The sequence below is a fragment of the Heterodontus francisci genome, chromosome 15, assembly GCF_036365525.1.
Source record: "Heterodontus francisci isolate sHetFra1 chromosome 15, sHetFra1.hap1, whole genome shotgun sequence".
In the NCBI taxonomy this organism is placed as follows: Eukaryota; Metazoa; Chordata; class Chondrichthyes; order Heterodontiformes; family Heterodontidae; genus Heterodontus; species Heterodontus francisci.
This window is the reverse complement of record NC_090385.1, coordinates 16,906,674-16,926,931: the sequence shown is the minus strand read 5'-3', so window position 1 is coordinate 16,926,931 and position 20,258 is coordinate 16,906,674. Positions and strand designations below refer to the sequence as shown.

The 20,258-nt window shown below is 44.0% G+C and overlaps 1 long non-coding RNA gene across 1 annotated transcript in view; it reads right to left on the bottom strand.

The window, feature by feature from the left end:
• LOC137377841 (uncharacterized) overlaps positions 1-19,899 on the bottom strand; it is a 43,209-nt gene extending 23,310 nt beyond the window's left edge. The window contains exons 1-2 of the long non-coding RNA XR_010976493.1: positions 19,742-19,899; positions 7,622-7,720 (exon numbers count right to left, since the gene is read on the bottom strand). This is a non-coding gene — a long non-coding RNA (uncharacterized lncRNA). The remainder of the gene's footprint in view (positions 1-7,621; positions 7,721-19,741) is intronic.
• Positions 19,900-20,258: the final 359 nt, after the last annotated feature.

Here is a 20,258-nt window from a genome sequence, read left to right as displayed (position 1 = left end):
GCCTGTGACCAGTGTTGTACCGCAGGGATCGGTGCTGGGACCCTTGCTGTTTGTAGTGTACATTATTGATTTAGACGTGAATATAGGAGGTATTATCAGTAAGTTCGCAGATGACATGAAAATTGGTGGTGTCGTAAATAGTGAGCCTTAGATTACAGGACGATATAGCTGGGCTGGTAAGATGGGCAGAGCAGTAGCAAATAGAATTTAATCCTGAGAAGTGTGAGGTGATACATTTTGGGAGGACTAACAGGCAAGGGAATATACAATGGATGGTAGGACCCTAGGAGGTACAGAGCGTCAGAGGGACCTTGGTATACTTGTCCATAGATCACTGAAGGCAGCACCACAGGTAGATAAGGTGGTTAGTAAGGAATATGGGATCGTTGCCTTTATTAGCTGAGGCATAGAATATAAGAGCAGGGAGATTATGATGGAGCTGTATAAAATGCTAGTTAGGCCACAGCTGGAGTACTGTGTACAGTTCTGGGCACCACACTATAGGAAGGATGTAATTGCACTGGAAAGGGTGCATTCACCAGGATGTTGCCTGGGATGGTGCATTTCAGCTGTGAAGAGGGACTGGATAGGCTAGGGTTGTTTTCCTTAAAGCAGAGAAGGCTGAGGTGGGACCTGATTGAGGTATACCAAATTATGAGGGGCATAGATAAGGTAGATAGGAAGAAACTTTTTCCCTTAATGGAGGTGTCAATAACCAGGCGGCTTAGATGTAAAGTAAGGGGCAGGAGGTTTAGAGGGGATTTGAGGAAATAAATTTTCACCCAGAGAGTGGTTGGAATCTGGAACACACTGCCTGAAGGGGTGGTAGAGGCAGGAACCCTCACAACATTTAAGAAGTATTTAGATGAACACTTGAAACGCCATAGCATACAAGGCTATGGGCCAAGTGCTGGAAAATGGGATTAGAATAGTTAGGTGCTTGATGGCCGGCATAGACACAATGGGCCGAAGGGCCTGTTTCTGTGCTGTATAACTCTCTGACTATGACTCTATGACCCTCTTATGGGGCTGTCTCTTCTCTAGGTAGTCCCTCGGGATCGAGGATGACTTGCTTCTACTCCAGTTCCATGGGTTCTGAGATGGCTGATAAGTCCAATGACCTGCAGATTCTGCCATATGAGGGGCAGGTGGTGATTGAAGGGTCAGGTAGATGAGTAGTTTAGAGGTTTATGCACTTCCTTCGAAGCCTCGACTCTGTCTCCGCGCGTTCCTAAGAATCCCCTCGAGGTATAAGAGGGACCGGGTGATGTCCTGGGGCAGACTTGACTGGTCCCCCACTGTGTACCTGTCTCCCCTCAGCTGTTCAGAAACCAACAGCTTCTAAAACCCGTTCACCCCTTTAAATATTCCACCCTCCCCGTCAACAAGCTCTTAATGAGCTTTTTAACTAGTTTAATTGCCCCCAATTGGGAGGAGAACAGGATTCCTGTCCCGTCCTCCCTCCACCCTGGTGATTATTGCCGGTACCAGGATTGGTGCCTTGAAATTGACATGTCGCCCCGCGCCGTAATTTTCAGGGCCCCTCCCACCTCCGTTCCTGCCTTCCGATAATTCAGCCACAGTTGTAGTATCCCTAGTTGGCATCAGCTAACTCAACACTGAGATCTGTACAGCTCAATAGCATGAGGGTAATGAATTTCAAAAAAACCCTCTCTAATTTCCTTCCCTGACAGCTCCACAGATAACTGTTGAACATTTATTGCCCATCCCTACATACCCTTGAGAAGGTGGTGAGCCTTCTTCTTGAACCGCTGCAGTCCACGTGTTAGGTAGGGAGTTCCAGGATTTTAACCCAGCAACGACAAAGGAGCAGGTTATTCATCAATACAGATTATTATGACTGAGCTCCATTCTACCCTCACCTGATAAACACTTTTCATCAGGAGTTTTGTGTAGCAGTCAAGAGGAGAAATCCCTGGCACAGGATCCTCAGGCAGAGTGCGGTACTGCTGCTGTAATCCCACCAGGAATCAGTACAGATAGGGAATTGAAGCTGGGATCTTCTGATGTGTGAGTCTGTATGGGATGAAGAATGGTCTGATGCTATCTCACCTGTCAGACGCACTTCATAATGATAAAGTTAAGCTGCAGCCTATTCATCCCAATTCAAAAGTTGTTTAGTTCCAATGATCTGATCATTCAATTATTTAAAAAAATAATTTGCTGTGTAAATTATGCTGTTTATTTCAAATTGTCGGATATTTTAAATCTTTTCAGTCTGCACTCAAGTAAGCAGACTGACCATGCCAATTGAATGCAAGAGTAGAAATACAATGCATTATCATTGGAATTTGTGTGTGCTTTCCACTGAAGTGTCTATTACATTGTCAATAATGAGATTAGTTACCCTAAATCAAATGTTCATTGCTGTACCACGTGAACATGTTTCTCCTGAGGTGAGTAGGGAATGTGAGTGAACAGGATAGAATCTGCTGAGTGGAGAGTGAGCTAACCTTGCTAACACCACTGGGATTTGGATTTCAAGGAGTCTGCATTTAAAGAATATATGAGCAGTAACATTTTCTCCACTCATGAGAAGCTGTGTTAATGCTGGCAAAGTTCAATGATTACTGTGGAATTGTGCATGACTGTTTAACAGAACTCCAACACTGAGTGCAAGGCAATTCCACAGCAATCTATAGTGAAGCCTTACTGAGATAAGTCATACTGACTTCTGTATTGTTAAATTATTTTTCCTTGTTTCCCACCAGATGATCTAAATCTCTTGCCGAATCATGGCATGTATCTATATCATGTTGTTAAACTATTATATTATACATTGTGGAGTTGGGGGGGGTGGGGTGGAGTGGGTACTCAATGCTGGTGGGGGGTCCGGTGAGGAGGACAATATGGTGATTGAGACAAACCATCTAATTCTTGACCAAGAAATTAATGATCTTGTTGAATTTGAGGCCAGGGAAGCAGGGATTCAGAGGATGTGGGTTGCCCAAGAGGAAAGCAGCCATGGATTGTGCTACCTTCCAGAATGATCCTGAGGCACTTGGAGGAATTGGCAATGGAGAGAGAGGTGTGAGAACACTTTGACCAGATCTTGCAGTTTGGGCTGGATCTAGAGATGAGATCAGTGATGAACCAGATATACCCAAGACTTCGGCTCTGGGGCTTTAGGATTCAAAGGTGAGAGCAACACCAGAGCAACAGCAAGGGTTGAAGATAGAGAGTGACTTTGTGGGGATGGGGTTATCCTCATAAAGTCATAGCAATGGAAGGATTGGAATCTATGGCAGGCGAGTTAGTGCAGAAGCTTTGGATGACTTAAGAAAATCTTACTGTAAAAACGAAAAGACAAAAATCTCAGAGCGTGAAAGATAAAAATCACTGTGATTGTGAGGAAAAATGTGAGGCAGTTATCCTATTCAGGCTGAGTCGATATACTGCTGCTTCAATATATGTTGCTCTTTGAGATGATTTTCATCGTAAAGAATTCAGGCAGCGAACCATTCCACAGGGGCATCATTCTTACTATGAAGGAGTTTGTTTGATGGACAGCTTGTCAGTGTGGCTTCTTCAAGACAAAATCTCTACAACTCTTGTGTCCTGCTGTGTTGATTCTTCAAATGTTTTTGATGTTGGTGTAAATTTATCCAGAAGCACCAGCTTGCTCTCCTTCTTGTATTGTAAGGCACATTCAAAGATGCTGCATCATATCCCTGTTGTAGTGGAATGAGGCTTTGCTGAACCTCTTTGTTCTTTTAGTTATACAATCAAATATTCTCCAAATATTCAAGGATGAATATGGGACTGAATCAGCAGCTGCACTGCTCCACTCCTCTCCTCTCCTCTCCTCTCCCCTCTCCTCTCCCCTCCCCATGTGACTGATAAATGCTGATGTGGAGGCATGCACCTAGAAACATAGAACAGTACAGAAGGAGGCCATTTGGCCCATCATGCTTGTTCCGGGACCTGTGTCAAGTACTGCGATCAGGACAAACCACGATGTATTGACTTGTAAGTGTGGCAAAACAAGGAACAATCAGCGCAGCAGCACACAGATTCAATGTGAATACAATAGTTGCCTTATCCTTTTTCTTTACAAGCATGCAAGATAGGATCAGTGAGTCCAGGGCTTTATAGTCTTTGCTATGACATTTTGGTTGGTTACTTTATTTTTAATTTATAGTTACATTTGTTTAAATGTAATTCTGTTTAATACGCACCCCCATCCTTGCCCCAATTGCTGGTTCAAGATTTCCAGGCTCTACTGCTATATTTTGTCAATATAAGACCAACCATCCTTTGGCCATTGGACCAAATCTTGGTGGAGCAGGACACTTGTAGCACAAACCATTAGTTTGACATTTTCCTGAACCTTTCAGCTTGAAAGGTTTTTTTGTGTCATTGCTTGCTTGTAAATGTGAGCTGGTAACGGCACAGCAAGGGCATTAGAGCATTTGGGTCCTCAGTGAACAACAGGACTAACAGTCTATCTCTAATCAATGAAATTCATGGATTAAGAAAGAAGCAGATGAATGACAGAGAAGGGAAGAGGGTGAATTAGAGTCAAATCAGGTACAGAAAGAGATACAAAGAGAGGGAAAGGAAGATTGGATTAAGGAAGAGAGATGAAAAGGACAGAAAAGAGAAGTAAGAAATTTAGTTTAAAATTTAGGGGGTTATTTTGGTGAAAATAGGCATTAAATGGGCACTGTGTAATAAGACACACCTGTTAGAAAGTCAGGTTTGAGCACGCAATTTTGATCCTAATTGCTGATTACCATAATTTGAACTTGGCTGGATGTGCTAAAAAGATACCTGCAGGTTCAGCCCTCAAGTGCTGATTGGACGCAATTTTCGTGGAGCAGTATATGTAGGTTCGTGCACCCACTGCTACTGTAGGTGTGGAGTGCTCTGGCTAGTATACAGCGGCATGTTTCAGGATGGCTCAGGGACCAAGTGAGAGGGTGCACAGGTTCCTAGACGCGGCACTGGAAGTCCTGGCAGAGGACGTCCAGAGGAGGAGGGATATCCAGCACCTGAAGGGGGAAGGAGTCCACCTCACCCTCCTGTCCCTCTCTCCTGCAGCAGGCGGTGCTGCTCTGCCTGGTCTCATGTCCTCCTCCCATTCTTCATGCAGATCAAGAGGGACTCCTAGCAAGTTGCTGATAACTTAGCACTCCCTTAGCTCTGGTGGCCCCTATAAGGAGTCCAATAAAGTGGAGTAGCGTAGCACTCTCTTTTTAGGTGAAGGCTTCAGAGAATTTCCAGAATAAATGTTGATAGTGTTGGTGAAGAAAAGAGATGATGGGCTGGATTTTAAGAAGCCCTCGATGTCATGATCCGCGGTGGTAGGTGGGGGGCATGGGGGTGGGTGGCCTGAAGATGGCTCCGGATGAGGCCTGCCACAGACCTCGACGCCGACAGGGCCCGACCCAATCCTCCTGGTGGCAGTGAGGCTCTGTGGTGGTCCCCCCCCACTGAGTGATTGGACCACAATTAACATATTCAAATTAATAAAATTAATACATTTAAATAGACTTACCTGTGGTCTTGAGGGCCTGCACCTTCAGATCCCCTTTCGGGGAAATGAGGTGTGACACTGCTGGGGAGGGGGAGTTGGTCAGTTTATCAGTGCCGGGGAGGTGGGGGGCGGTGGAGGGGTGGAGGTGGTGTCAAATACGTGTAATGGGTTTAGGGAATGGTGGGAAGGGTTGAACCTTAAACTTGGTGCAGTTTGGGGGGGGAAGTTCAGATATAAAAAGTAAGAGTTTTAGTGGGGGTGGAAGGGCAAATAGTTATTGTAATTGTTATTGAGGGGGATGGGAAAGGTGCATAAGAAATTTATTTATTTACTCATGTGGCGATCTTTCTTTAAATATTTAAATCTGCTGGCAACCCCTTAAAAATGGCACTAATGCCTGCGCAGAAGTAGCTGACGCCGTTGCCAGGACGGACAGCCCACCCCCTCCACGTGATTGGGGTGGAGGGGCGGGCCGGCCCAGCTATTTAAAAGAGCCACTGTGCTTAAGATTGTGGCGGCTCTTTGGCGTGCGGCCCGGCTGCCATTTTTGAGCTCACCGGGGCTCATAAAATCCAGCCCAATGGGTGTGATAAACCAAATGCTTGGTGCAATGGACAGACAGCCTGAAAGCACACAAGGCATGGATAGAAGATGGAGGAATCTGCCTCTATCTTGTCCTGTGGCTGGATACAGAGCCTGGAACCCATGCTTTCCAGTGTGGAGAGGCTGGTCAATTCCAGCTAGTGACCTGTGGAGCCCAACATCATGCAGCATCTGATGAGTAATGTCACTGCTTCCAATGCCATCATTGCAGCTTACACAGAATGGCAAAAAGTTGCAGTGGAAGCTGAGGCAGTCGAAAGGGATTTTGCAGAGTGTCTCTGATGCCAGGTGATCTGTCCTCCACTAGATAACTGGGCTGACTCATCAGACACCCTGAGGTTGTGCTATGGGAATCAATGACCGTTCTCTGGATGCCAGCAGTGCTACTACCTCCCCACCAGTCCACATTGCCCTTCCAGTTGCCTGTCAGCCAGGCGGCCTAGACACTCACCCTGAGATGATGCAGTCTGAGGTGGGGTCATCATGGCCCACTGCCTCTTGAAGGTATTGCAGGAGGACATCATGCCTTTTTCAGCATCTCAGCAGCTATCTGCCTGGCATGATGCTTTCATAGAAGTACAAGTGTGGGCAAGAGCCATTTTTGGATAGCAATAAAGGGTAAGCACCAGGGTGAAAAGTTTAAGATTTATTAGCTGCATGGTGTTTCGATTGTTTGCTTTTGCTCTAGATGAAGAGTGATGATGGTGATTGGTTAGTGCTGGAATTGATGCTCTTTTTTATTGTGTTGTTCATGGGAAAGGGGTGGAAAGCATTGAGTGCAGATGATGGACTGCCTGATGGATCCTCAATTATGGAAGGAATATCGTGTGGCAACAGTGTTCTGGTGGTGGTGTTCTGGAGTCTGGTGGTGGAGTATGTCTCTCAAAAGCGCTCTTCAATTAGATTGCGATAAGAATCCCTCCTAGAGTGGACCATCTACTTGGAACACTCTGGTGCTCCCCTTGTCTCTCTCCTCATTTGCTTCCTCTTCCTCATCTCCCTCCTCCTCCTCTTGTGGCCTGTGTTTGACCCTCTGGCACAGTTGCTGGTGGTAATGGCTGGTCTCTCATGATCACCAGATTGTGGAGTATGCAGCAAACCACTATGAATCTGGGCCGAGTGCTGACCAGTCAAGCCGTCTAAACTGCTGCCTGAGAACCCCAATGGCCCACTCAGTGATATTCCTGGTGGCTGAGTGGCTATCATGGTATGTGTGCTCAGCAGTTGTCTCAGGTGAATCATAAGTCATTGCAGAAAGTATCCCTTGTCATCTTGTGGCCAGCCATGCACATCGTGTTGGGGCTCTAAGATCTGTGCGATGGATGACTGTCTCATTATGAAAGCTTCGTGGCAGATCCCTCGATAGCATGATCCCTACATGATCCACTGCCGGTGGTCGCAGACAAGCTGCACATTGCGGGAATGGAATCCCTTCCTGTTCCTGACCACCTCTGATTTTAAATGAGGGGATCACATAGCCAATAATGTCCTGTAGGGAAGGAAATTTGCTGTCCTTACCTGGTATGGCCTACATGTGACTCCAGTCCCACACCAATATGGTTGACTATTAATTGCCCTCTGAAATGGTCCAGCAAGTCAATCAGTTGTACCAAGTCACTGCAGAAAAGTCAAAAAGGAATAAAACCAGATGGACCACCTGGCATTAACTTAGGCAGCAGAAATGACAGCGGCACACTCAACCCTGCAAAATCCTCCGAACTAACATTTGGGTTCTTGTGCCAAAATTAGTAGAGCTGTCCCACAGACTAGTCAAACAACAGCCATACTCACAGAATCATACCTCACAGACAACGTCCCGGACACCGCCATCACCATCCCTGGGTATGTCCTGTCCCACCAGCAGGACAGACCCACTAAGAGGTGGAAGCACAGTGGTATGTGGTCGGGAGGGAGTCACCCTGAGAGTCCTCAACATTGACTCCGGACCCCATGAAGTCTCATAGCATCAGGTCAAACATGGACAAGGAAACCTCTTGCTGATTACCACCTACTGAACACATACCCTCCCTCAGCTGATGAATCAGTGCTTCTCCATGTTGAACATCATCTGGAGGACACACTGAGGGTGGCAAGGGCACAGAATGTTCTCTGGGTGAAGGACTTCAATGTCCATCATGAAGAGTAGCTTGGTAGCACCAATACTGACTGACCTGGCCAAATTCTGAAGGTCATATCTGCCAGACTGGGCCGACAGCAGGTGGTGAGGGAACTGATAAGAGGGAAAAACCGACCTGACCTTGTCCTCACCAATCTACCTGTCCCAGATGACGGTCCATGACTGTATAGGTAGGAGTGACCATCGCACAGTCCTTGTGAAGACGAAGTCCTGACCTCACACTGAGCATATCCTCCATCATGTTGTGTGGCACTACCACTGTGCTAAACGGGATAGACTCATAACTGATATAGCAGCTCAAAGCTGGGCATCCATGAGGCACTGTGGGCATCATCAGCGGCAGAATTGCATTCAACGACAAACTGTAACCTCATGGCCCTGCATATCCCTCATTCTACCATTACCATCAAGCCAAGGAATGCGGTCTCCTCTACACCGGGGAGACCAAGCGCAGATTGGGTGACCGCTTTGTGGAACACCTCCGCTCATTCCGCAAGCATGACCCCGAGCTTCTGGTTTCTTGCCAGTTTAATTCACCACCCTGCTCTCATGCCCACATTTCTGTCCTTGGCCTGCTGCAGTGTTCCAGTGAAGCTCAACGCAAGCCCAAGGAACAGCACCTCGTCTTCCGATTCGGCACTCTACAGCCTTCTGGACTCAATATTGAGTTCAACAACTTCAGATCATGACTGCCAGTTTGATTGTTTTTACCATGTGCCAGTATTAAATTGGTTTTTCATGTTTTTGCTTTCGGACAGAGCTGTTCATTATTCTGCCATGAACACTTTCTCTGGACATATGCTTTGTCTTTTACTATGTCTATTACTACTCTCTTTGCCATTTAATCTCTCCTGCCCTCTGCCCTATCACAGATCTTCCCTTTTCTTCTTTTTCCCCTTCCCACCTTTCACTTGCTCAAAGCCTATTACATTTCGAACCTTTTCCAGTTCTGATAAAAGGTTACAGACTGGAGACGTTAACTCTGTTTCTTTCTCCACAGATACTGCCTGACCTGCTGAGTATTTCCAGCACTTTGTTTTTATTTCAGATTTTCAGCATCCGCTGTACATTGCTTTTATTAAGCCAAGGAATCAACCGTGGTTCAATGAAGAGTGCAGGAGTGCTTGCCAGGAGCAGCACCAGACATACCTAAAAATGAGGTGTCAGCCTGGTGAAGCTGCAACACAGGACTACTTGCATACCAAACAGCGGAAGCAGCATGTAATAGACAGAGCTAAGCAATCCCACAACCAATGGATCAGATCAAAGCTCTGCAGTCCTGCCACATCCAGTCATGAATGGTGGACAATTAAACAACTAACAGGAGGAGGAGGCTCCACAAATATTCCCATCCTCAATGATGGGGGTGCCCAGCACATCAGTGCAAAAGACAAGGCTGAAGCATTTGCAATGATCTTCAGCCAGAAGTACCGAGTGGATGATCCATCTCAGCCTCTGACTGAGGTCCCCAGCATCACAGATGCCAGTCTTCAGCCAATCCGATTCACTCCGATTCACTCCATGTGATATCAAGAAACGGCTGAAGACACTGAATACTGCAAAGGCTACGGGCCCTGACAACATCCTGACATAATGCTGAAGATCTGTGCTCCATAACTAGTCGGGCCCTTAACCAAGCTGTTCCAGTACAGCTACAACACTGGCATCGACCGGACAATGTGGAAAATTGCCCAGGTATATCCTATCCACAAAAAGCAGGACAAATCCAATCCAGTCAGTTACTGCCCCCATCAGTCTACTCTCAATCAACAGCAAAGTGATGGAAGGTGCTGTCGACAGTGCTATCAAGTACCACTTAAAAAGCAACAACCTGTTCACTGAGTTCAGTTTGGGATCCACCAGGGCCACTTGGATCCTGATCTCATTACAGCCTTGGTCCAAACATGGACAAAAGAGCTGAATTCCAGAGGAGAGGTAAGATTGACTGCCCTTGACATCAAGGTAGCATTTGACTGAGTGTGGGATCAAGGAGCCCTAGCAAAATTGAAGTCAATGGGAATCAGGGGGAAGCACTCCACTAGTTGGAGTCATACCTAGCTCAAAGGAAGATGATTGTGGTTGTTGAAGGCCAAACATTTCAGTCCCAGGACATTGCAGCAGGATTTCCTCAGGGTAGTGCCCGAGACCCAACCATCTTCGGCTGTTTCATCAATGACCTTTCCTCCATCATAAGGTCAGAAGTGGGGATGTTTGCTGATGATAGCACAGTGTTCAGTACCATTCATGAATTCTCAGATACTGAAGCAATCTATGTCTAAATGCAATGAGAGCTGGACAACATTCAGGCTTGGGCTGATAAACGACAAGTAACATTCGCACTACACAAATGCCAAGCAATGACCATCTCCAATAAGAGAGAAGCTAACCATCTCCCCTCGACTTTCAATGGCATTACCATCGCTGAATCCCCTACTATCAACATCCTGGGGGTTACCATTGACCAGAAACTGAACTGGACCAGCCACATAAATACTACTGTTCTCTGAAGACCCGTGGATAGGGCTTCCTGCTGAGAGCCCTCCTCACCCTCCTGCCCCTCTCTCCTGCAGAAGCTGGTACTGCTCTGCCTGGCCTCATATCCTCCTCTCCTTCCTCCTTCAAATGAATGGGGACTCCTAGCAAGATGCTCATGACCAAGCACCCCCTTTCACCTGGTGACTAATATAAGGTGTGCGATAAGGTAGGGAAGCAGAGCACTCACTCTTCATAGATGAAGTCCTGAGAGAATTTCTGAGAGAAATATTGATAGACTTGGTGAAATCTTGACAGTGTCCCAAAAAAAATCTCCCAATGTATTTCGAAGATCCTCCTCAAACACTTTGTAGTCAGTAAATCTCCAGCTGACCCATCACTTTAAGTCATGCTCGAAATCCTCAGCAACAAATTCCTTACTCTTGCTCAGCCAGTCTCTGTTAGAAGAGGTCATTATTGGAAGAGCTACCCACCAAAATAACGTGCAGACCCTTTAATGAGTGTTAGCAATGAATTTTTAATTGTTAATCACCCCTTTAACAGTCCATTGGGTAGGTGTTCCGAGCGTGGGCTTCAACTCCTTTACCAAAATGGTGTCTTGAGCTAAACACACCGTTGCAGTTTAAGAGCTCATCTTGCCCACCTTGGAGGCTCTTTAGTGCCTAAAGTATCTGGGGAAAATCATCCCCATTGAATTTATAAATCTCTAAAACAAATTTATTACATGCAAGAATACGATTGAACTGTTTAAATTGTTCCCTTTCTGAGCTAGAGAGGATGCTTGGCATTGACAATGATCACATTGTTACAAGAATACTTACTTTATTAAGTTCCAGCCCTAACTTTTTGTGGCTCATTTAATCGGCAATTAATGTGCAAAGGGTGAGATGTTGTTTGTGCAAAGCAAACAACAGAGTGATATAAATTGATCAGCAAGTTCTGGAAATTTGAAACTCACAGCATATGTCTCAATCTTCTGAACTTGCTGGCTAATTTGCACCTTAATAACGATGAGCTTCGTTAACACCCTTATTTTTCCAGCAAGATCTGGCCCATTAATTTGATGAAAACACCCAGAGTGTTGTTGTCGTTGTCTCACAAAAATAGCAGAGGAATGAGCTACAGGCTCTCAGCCTCCTGTCAGTTAAGGGTTGGGCTAGCATTAAGCAAACTTTGATAGCACCTTACAGATCAATAACCTGCACTCCATGCTTGATTTGTGTTACAACATTAGGATGGTTAGTTTGAGTTGGAATGATTTGATGAACTAGAATGAAATGCGCAAACACATTAGTTGTGGCCATTCTTCATGATCAGGTAATTAAAGACTGTAAAGAGGTTAGTTAGAAAAGCATTTCACTGTGGGAAAGTGCCAGTTGATGACATTTGCCCACAAATTACTCCCTGGTGTCTTGTAGCGAGGAAGCTCTGCAGCCAAGTAAGTCAACCAAAAATCCTTTACACTCTCAGCTTTGGTAAAAAGCACACAGCATATGCACAGGCCAATGTTATTCACTTTTCTTTCCTTGCTTAATGAGCCTTCCTACTGCTGAAAGATGTGAACCAGCAGATCACCTCCTGATGCGCCATACCACTAGCTGAATTGATTGAGACAGCCAAGTCAATGTCATTTATTAAATATTTATCTGGCAGGTTTTTCATGCTCAAACATCAACCGTGAATCCTGGAGACTGCTCTATATTTACCAGGATCAGACTATGGCTGTATCAGAGGGTGCAATTGGAACAGACTTTCTAAAGCATGAAAAGAAGGTTAAAAAAACACTTAGAAGATCCCACCTCATCAAACATACCGAGTAAATTTCCAGAATGCCAAATTTGTAGATTTCAGCATAAAATCTTTCCTCCTTCTGCCATGTAGGTTTTAGTGTTAATAAACTGCTCAATTTGCAATGAGAACATGTAAAGAGATTTAAAGATATGGTAGTTTAATGGTTATGTTACTGGATTAATACTTCAGAGGCTGAAACCATCTACCGCAGAGAATGTGAGTTTAAATCGCAACACAGCAGTTTGAGAATCTGAATTCCGTTTTAAAAATAAAACACCAGTATCTGTAAAATGACCACTAAGCTGTCAGATTGTTGTAAAATCCCAACTGGTTCATTAACGTCCTTTGGAGAAGCTGATTTGCTGTCCTTACCCAGTCTGGCTTATTTGTGACTCCAGTCCACACTAACGTGGATGGGTAAATCTACTCAGCTGCATCACCACCTTCTCAGGACAACTAGGTTTGGGCATTAAGAGCCAGCTTTGGCAGTAATGCCCATATCCCAAGAATTAATTGAATTAAAATTGAGCTAGTTGTTCAGGTTGTTAATTTAATGTTAGTTTTCATTCTGCGTTAACATTTTTGTTTTCATTTCCATCTTAGAATCATAAAATGATACAGCACAGAAGGAGGCCATTCAGCCCATCTTGCCTGTGCCAGCTCTTGGAAAGAGCACTCCAATTAGTTCTTTTGCCAATTACCTTAAATCTGGCTACCAGCCCTTATGCCACTGGAAACACTTCATCCTTTTTTACTCTATCAAAGCCCTTCATTATTTTAAGCACCTCTATCATATCTCCCCTTAACCTTCTCTGCTCTAGGGAGAACAATCCTAGTTTCTTTAGTCTCTCCACACAGCTTAAGTCTTTCATCCTTTGTACCAATCCCTTAAATCTCCTCTACACTATCTCTAAGACCTTGATATCCTTCCTAAAGTCTAGTGCCGGGAGTTTGCCATAATGTTCCAGCTGGGGCTGAACTAGTTTTATAGAGGTTTACCCTGTTCTAATTTAGATAAGATGGTAGTACATTCTTCACTACCTATTACTTAACCATCAAATTCTATGGACTTCCAGTGCAGCAACACTTCAATTTTAAAATTCTCTTCCTTGTTTTCAAATCCCCCCATGCCTTCACCCCTCCTTATCTCTATAATCTCCTCCAGCTCTACAACTCTTTGAGATATCTGTGCTTCTGTAATTCTGTCCTCTTGCCCATCCCTGATTTTAATAACTTCACCACTGGCGGCCAGGCCTTCAGCTGCTTAGGCTCTAAACTCTGGAATTCCTTTCCCTAAACTTCTTTGCCTCTCGACCTCCCTTTCTTCCTTTAAGACCCTCTTTAAAACCTACCCCTTTGACCAAGATTTTTTTTGGGTCCTAAAATTTTAATTTTCTTTGGAAGTACACCTGTGAAACCCCTTGGAAACTTCTACGTTGCTAAAGGGTGATATAAATACAAGGCATTGTTTCTGGCTACACCTTCTCATCTAATGTCTGACACTACTGTGTCCCTCCCAACCCTGAGTTCAAAGATACACATGGAGCTACAACATCCTCTCCCCACTCCCCATACCACCACCCACCGACCCCCCCCCACAAGGCCAGGATCACTTTGGCCACTATTCAAGAGGTTACCTTGTGTCTGCTTTCTGCTCTTACTGGATTCTTTCCACATGCCTGCTGTGTACAGTATGTTCTTTTCTGTTCCTTTCAACCTTTCAATATATCTCTCTCTCCTATCTGTTTTTCAATCTCTTAATGTCAGTAGTTACAATGCAAAACCCAGCAATGTATTGTAAATGCTAAGTAAGGCAATACAGATTTAACTTGTACAGTGCGATTTTAACAACAAAAGTTCATATGAAATTTCGTCATCTGCTGTTTTAATCAAGGCATTTATTTTAAACAAGCTAATGCTGTAACCAAAAAAATGGACAATGAAATTTTGTACAAGGTTCATTATTAACATTGCACAGAGCACTTTCAACCTGAAGGAGTGGTTTTATCTTCCAAGAACCCCAAGCATGCATTCCTCATACCCTCCATCCTTCACACCCTTCATCGCTCACGCCCTCCATTTTCAAAACCTCAATCCCTCACACCCCCCATCCCCCATGCCCTCCATCTCACCTCCTTGGTCCCCCACACCCTTCATCCCTCACACCCTCCATTCCGCACATGCTGAATCTCTCTCACCCTCCAACTCTCTCACCTTCCATCTCTCGCGCGCTCCATCTCTCTCATCCTCCATCCCTCGCACCCTCCATGTTTGTTGGCAACACTCAGCTCTACTTTTCCATGGCTGCTCTCGACTCCACAATCACCTGAGGGGTTGTCGGATTACCATCTTCACGCAATATCAAGCTGTAGAGCAGCCAGAACTTCCTCCATTTGAACTTTGGGAACACCAAAGCCAACTTATACATCTCCTCTCAAAAACCTGAACCATTTGGCCTAATTCAAACTCTCTCCTCTGCTGCTCACACAGGTTGAATGGAAAGTTACTCATTGTCAGTGTTCTGTTTGCACATGAACTGAGCGTAAATCCCCAAATCCAAACCATCAACAAGACGATTTACTTAATTTCCACAGTGTTGCCTGCCTTGCCTTTATCTCAATTCCAGTACTGCTGAAACCTTACCCATGTACTTCTGACCTTTGTATGTCCACAAAACAATCTTCACCAACTTCCCAGCTCCATGCCACACAAATTCCAACTTGTCCAAAACGCTGTCACCTGTTTTCCATCCCATACTAAATCCCAATCGCCCATTGCCACTTTCCTTTATAATTGCAGTCACTGTTACAATGCAAAGAAAGTTCTGAGCGTCATTTGTGATTCTTTAAACCATAACTTGTGCAGGATTGTGGGAAAGTAGGCTATAAAGAAGAGGCATGGAGGCTGAAATTGATATAGACAGGTTAAGTGATTGGGTAAGAAGGTGCTGGATGGAGTATAATGTGGTGAAATGTGAAATTATCCACTTTGATAGAAAGAAGAATATTTTTAAAAGGTGAGAGACCAGTAAATTCTGGTACTCAGAAGGATTTGGGTGTTCTCGTACATGGATCACAGAAAATTAGCATGCAGGTACAAGAAACTAGGAAGACATATGGTATGTTGGCCTTTATTGCAACAGGTTTGGAGTACAAAATGGCAACAACAACTTAGATTTATATAGTGCCTTTAAAGTAATAAAACGTCCCAAGGTGCTTCACAGGAGCATTATAAAACAAAATATGACCCTGAGACACATAAGGAGATATTAGGTCAGATGAGCAAAAGCTTGGTCAAAGAGGTAGTTTAAGGAGTATCTTAAAGGAGGAAAACGAGGTGGAGAGGCTGAGAGGCAGAGAGATGTAGGGAGTAAATTCCAGAGCTTAGGGCCTATGCAATTGAAGGCGCCACCACCAATAGTGGTATGATTAAAATCGGGGAGGCACAAAAGGCCAGAATTAGAGAAGCCCAGATATCCCGGAGGGCTGTGGAGCTGGAGGAAGTTACAGATCTAGGGAGGGGCGAGGCCATAGAAGGATTTGAAAACAAGGACGAGAATTTTAAAATCAAGACATTGCTTGACCAGGGACCAATGTAGGTCAGCGTGCACAGGGGTGATAGGGGAATGGGATTTCAACAAGATTAAGGAAATCTTCCTGCAATTTGCCTGGAGTACTGTGTACAATTTATTTTCTTTACCTAAGGAAGGATATACTTGCCTTCGAGGGGTTGCAATAGAGGTTCATTAGATTGTTTCCTGGGATGAGAGGGTTTTCCTGTGAGGTGAGGTTTACTAGAATGGGCCTATATTCTTTGGAGTTTAGAAGAATGAGAGACGATCTCATTGAAATTTATTAAATTCTTAGAGGGCTTGATAGTGTAGATGCGGAAAGGCTGTTTCCCTTAGCTGGAAAGTTTAAATCTAGGGGTCATAGTCTCAGGATAAGGGGTCGGCCATTTTGAACTGAGATGAGGAGAAATTTCTTCACTCAGAGGGTTATGAATCTTTGGAATTCTCTACCCCAGAGAGATGTGGCTGCTCAGTCATTGGGTCAAGACTAAGATTGATAGATTTTTGGGCACTAAGGGAATCGAGGGATATGGAGATCAGGTGGGAAAGTGGAGTTGATGTCGAAGTTCAGCCATGATCTTATTGAATGGTGGAGCAGGCTCGAGGGGCCGAATGGCCCGCTCCTGTTCCTATTTCTTATATTCTTATCTGCAGCTCCTCTTCCTAAGACCCAAAGCATGGAATTATCATATTGGCGATACCACCTCATACACCCTTTGTCGCTCCTCATACACCCTTTGTACCTGGAAAGATCTGTACCTTCCAGATAGCGTGTTCACTTTCAAGGATGTATAAGCATTCCGTTTAGGGAGACTACAATTCCATTGCTGTACTAAAAATAATTCAGATATTATATCTGGAGGGATTTCATTTAAGTGTCGGCTTGGTTCAGTGGTACTTTAAATTAAAAGGGTGTGAGTTCAAGTTTCACTCCAGGACTTGATCTAATCAAGGCTGAGATTCCCATGTCGTAATGAAAGAGTGCTGCAGGGTTGGGGGTGTGATCTTTCGGATGAGGCATGAAACTAAGTCCTTATCTGCCTGTTCGGGTGGACATAAAAAATCCAATAATGAAGAATGAAGAAGAGCAATGTGTTTATTCCAGTGTTCTAGGCAATAATTATCTCTCAATCAACAGCACTCAAGCAGATAAACTGGTCATTTGTCACATTGCTGTTTGGGGGAAATTGCTGCACACAAATTGACTGCATAATAACAGTTACTCTGCCTCACAAGTACTTCAAAGGCTATGAAGCACTTTAGGACATCCTGAGGTCAGGAAGGTGCTATATAAATGCAAGTTCTTTACTTACTGGAACAAACTTAAACTTGATGTACCATTTATTCTAGCTTCTGACATTCCTGCTCAAAAAATAACTCAATTCTAATACAGAAGCAAAATACTGCCGACGCTGGAAATCTGAAATAAAAGCAGTAAGTGCTGGAAATACTCAGCAGGTCAAAAATGAAAGACTTTCGACCTGAAACATTAACACTATTTCTCTCTCCACAGATGCTGCCAGACCTGCTGAATATTTCTAACATTTTCTGTTTTTAACTCTTAACTCCAGTCTGATTTTGTATCAATTGGGACTCCACACAAAAACAACAACAACTTAAAACTTTAAAGTAGTAAAACTTCCCAAGGTGTTTCACAGGAGCGTTACCAAACCAGATTTGTCACCAAGCCACATAAGGCGATAACAGGACAGATGACCAAAAGCTTATTCAAAGAGGTCAGTTTTAAGGAGCATCTTAAAGGAGAGAGTGGTAGAGAAATGGTGAGATTATAAGGAAGGAATTTCACATCTAAGGGCCTATTTTGATTGGCAGATCTATAAGCTATATAAGAATATCAGAAGGATGTGGTCAAGAATAATAGTGAAGCAGGCACTGGAACCTGAAGCAAAGTCGAGAGTGACCACCACTGGAATGAGATGGGCCCCCTCACTCCAGAGAATGGACCTTTTCAGGATGGCTGTATACGGATCACAGATGGTTGTGGTCTTTGTAGATCTGCACTCAACAACATCCACAAGCCTTGGACAGCCTGGGGAGAACTTAGGACCTATTGGGACAAATATCTGTTTTGCGTTTTGTTGCGTAAGCATTGCGTGTGCGTGCCGTGTGCAGAAGATGTTTGCTGAGTTGTTTCATAGCAGGAGATTAGATGATAGGATTTTATCAACATTCTCAAGTTATTTTTATGCCAAATAGTTAAGTTTTAAATGCTGAAATTGTGAGATACTTATCCTGGTGCAGAGCTTTGCTAGATGGGAGGTTGGCATGGTTGGCACGTCAGGCATGTGGGTAGCTCAATTGACTTGCTGGACTCTTAATTTTTGAATCAGAAAAGTGTGAGACCAGTGAATGAGACATGTTGATCAGTGATTTGCCCTCTGGTTTAACACAATAATGACATTTTATTACATCCTAGCTACAAAATTGTAACCCTGTGTTAAAAGCAGTTATCGTCTGATTGGCAAGCTGCCATTAACAGGGCCCACACTATCTGTTGTCTTCTTTTCAGATGCACGAATTTTCAGATTTTCCTTTCCCCAAAAACCTGCAATATTTCAGACCGGGAGGAACTCTATCAGGGGAAGATTTCCCTTTTCTTCCACCTGGGATTAATTTGAATGATTCGAAAATCAAGTGGGGTCCTTTATGGGGTACAATTCTCATGGACTCATTTTTCACTATGCACAGTGCCCAGATGATCCAATACTCCCACATGATCCATTATTCCAAGGTGGTTATTACTATCTGGCAATCTATTCCATTACTCCCAGATGATCCAATACTCCCTGGTGATCCATTACTCTCAGGTGATCCAATACTCCCAGGTGATCCAATACTCCCAGGTGATCCAATATTCCCAGGTGATCTATTACTCCCACATGATCCATTACTCCCAGATGATCTATTATTCCATTACTCCCACGTGATCCAATATTCCCAGGTGATCTATTACTCCCAGATGATCCAATATTCCCTGGTGATCCATTACTCTCAGGTGGTCCAATACTTCCAGGTGATCCAATATTCCCAGGTGATCTATTACTCCCAGGTGGTCCAATACTCCCAGATGATCCAATATTCCCTGGTGATCCATTACTCTCAGGTGGTCCAATACTTCCAGGTGATCCAATATTCCCAGGTGATCTATTACTCCCAGGTGATCCAATACTCCCTGGTGATCCAATACTCCCTGGTGATCCATTACTCTCAGATGATCTATTACTTCCAGGTGATTCATTACTCCCTCATTTTCCATGCAACATTTTTCAGCTGTCTGTATGTGATTAAAGTAACTGGAATTGCTGTCTGCATTAATGCAGTGAAGAGAGCAGTGGATTGCTTCTTCCGCAAGACTGGGAGAGTTACTGTGTACAGCACACAGCTCCAGAATGTGCTGATATTTCCAGGTCCCCATTAGCTTGACAATAATATTTTAAAATTTTAATTTCATGGGCTAATTATCAGGTTAAATATGAAGGCTGAACTATTTTGTACACATAATTCCATACACCACAAATTATTGCTACTTACAGTTTGCAAGCTAACAGAAAATAAACGTTTCATTCCATCAAATGTAATCTTCTTCTGTGGGACAATAAAGGTCAGTCTGTGTGATAAATATTACCTGCTGACTGATGATTGCATTCCTGAGTCGGTTTTGATGATCTTTCCCAATTAAAGAGAGTTTTGGATGCTTAATGTCGAAGCCCAGCACAGAAGGAAGTCATTTAACCCATTTCACCTGCTCCGATTCTAGCTCTTCAACCTAACTTCACCCCATTGCAGTCCTTTGCCCGTGTTCTTTTACCTTCTTCCTTTTCAAATATTTATCCAATTCTCTTATTAAGCAATAGTGTAAACTCTGCCTCAATAGCCATTTGATCTGATTGGCTGTGCCTGTACAAATGGAAGCCTAAGGGAAAGGGGAGGCTACAATGCCAAGTGACGTAATCAGGATTTAGAGAGAGTAAAGACTGGGTGGGAAACAAGGCAAGATGAGATGATAATAAATGAAATCCACTGCATTAATATTATGGTAATTAGTATATTAAAGCTTCACTAGCCAATACAGAACTAATTAAATCACAGCGTTATAGCCAAATTATTTAATTAGCCACTGATACGACCGAGGCGGGAGGAGT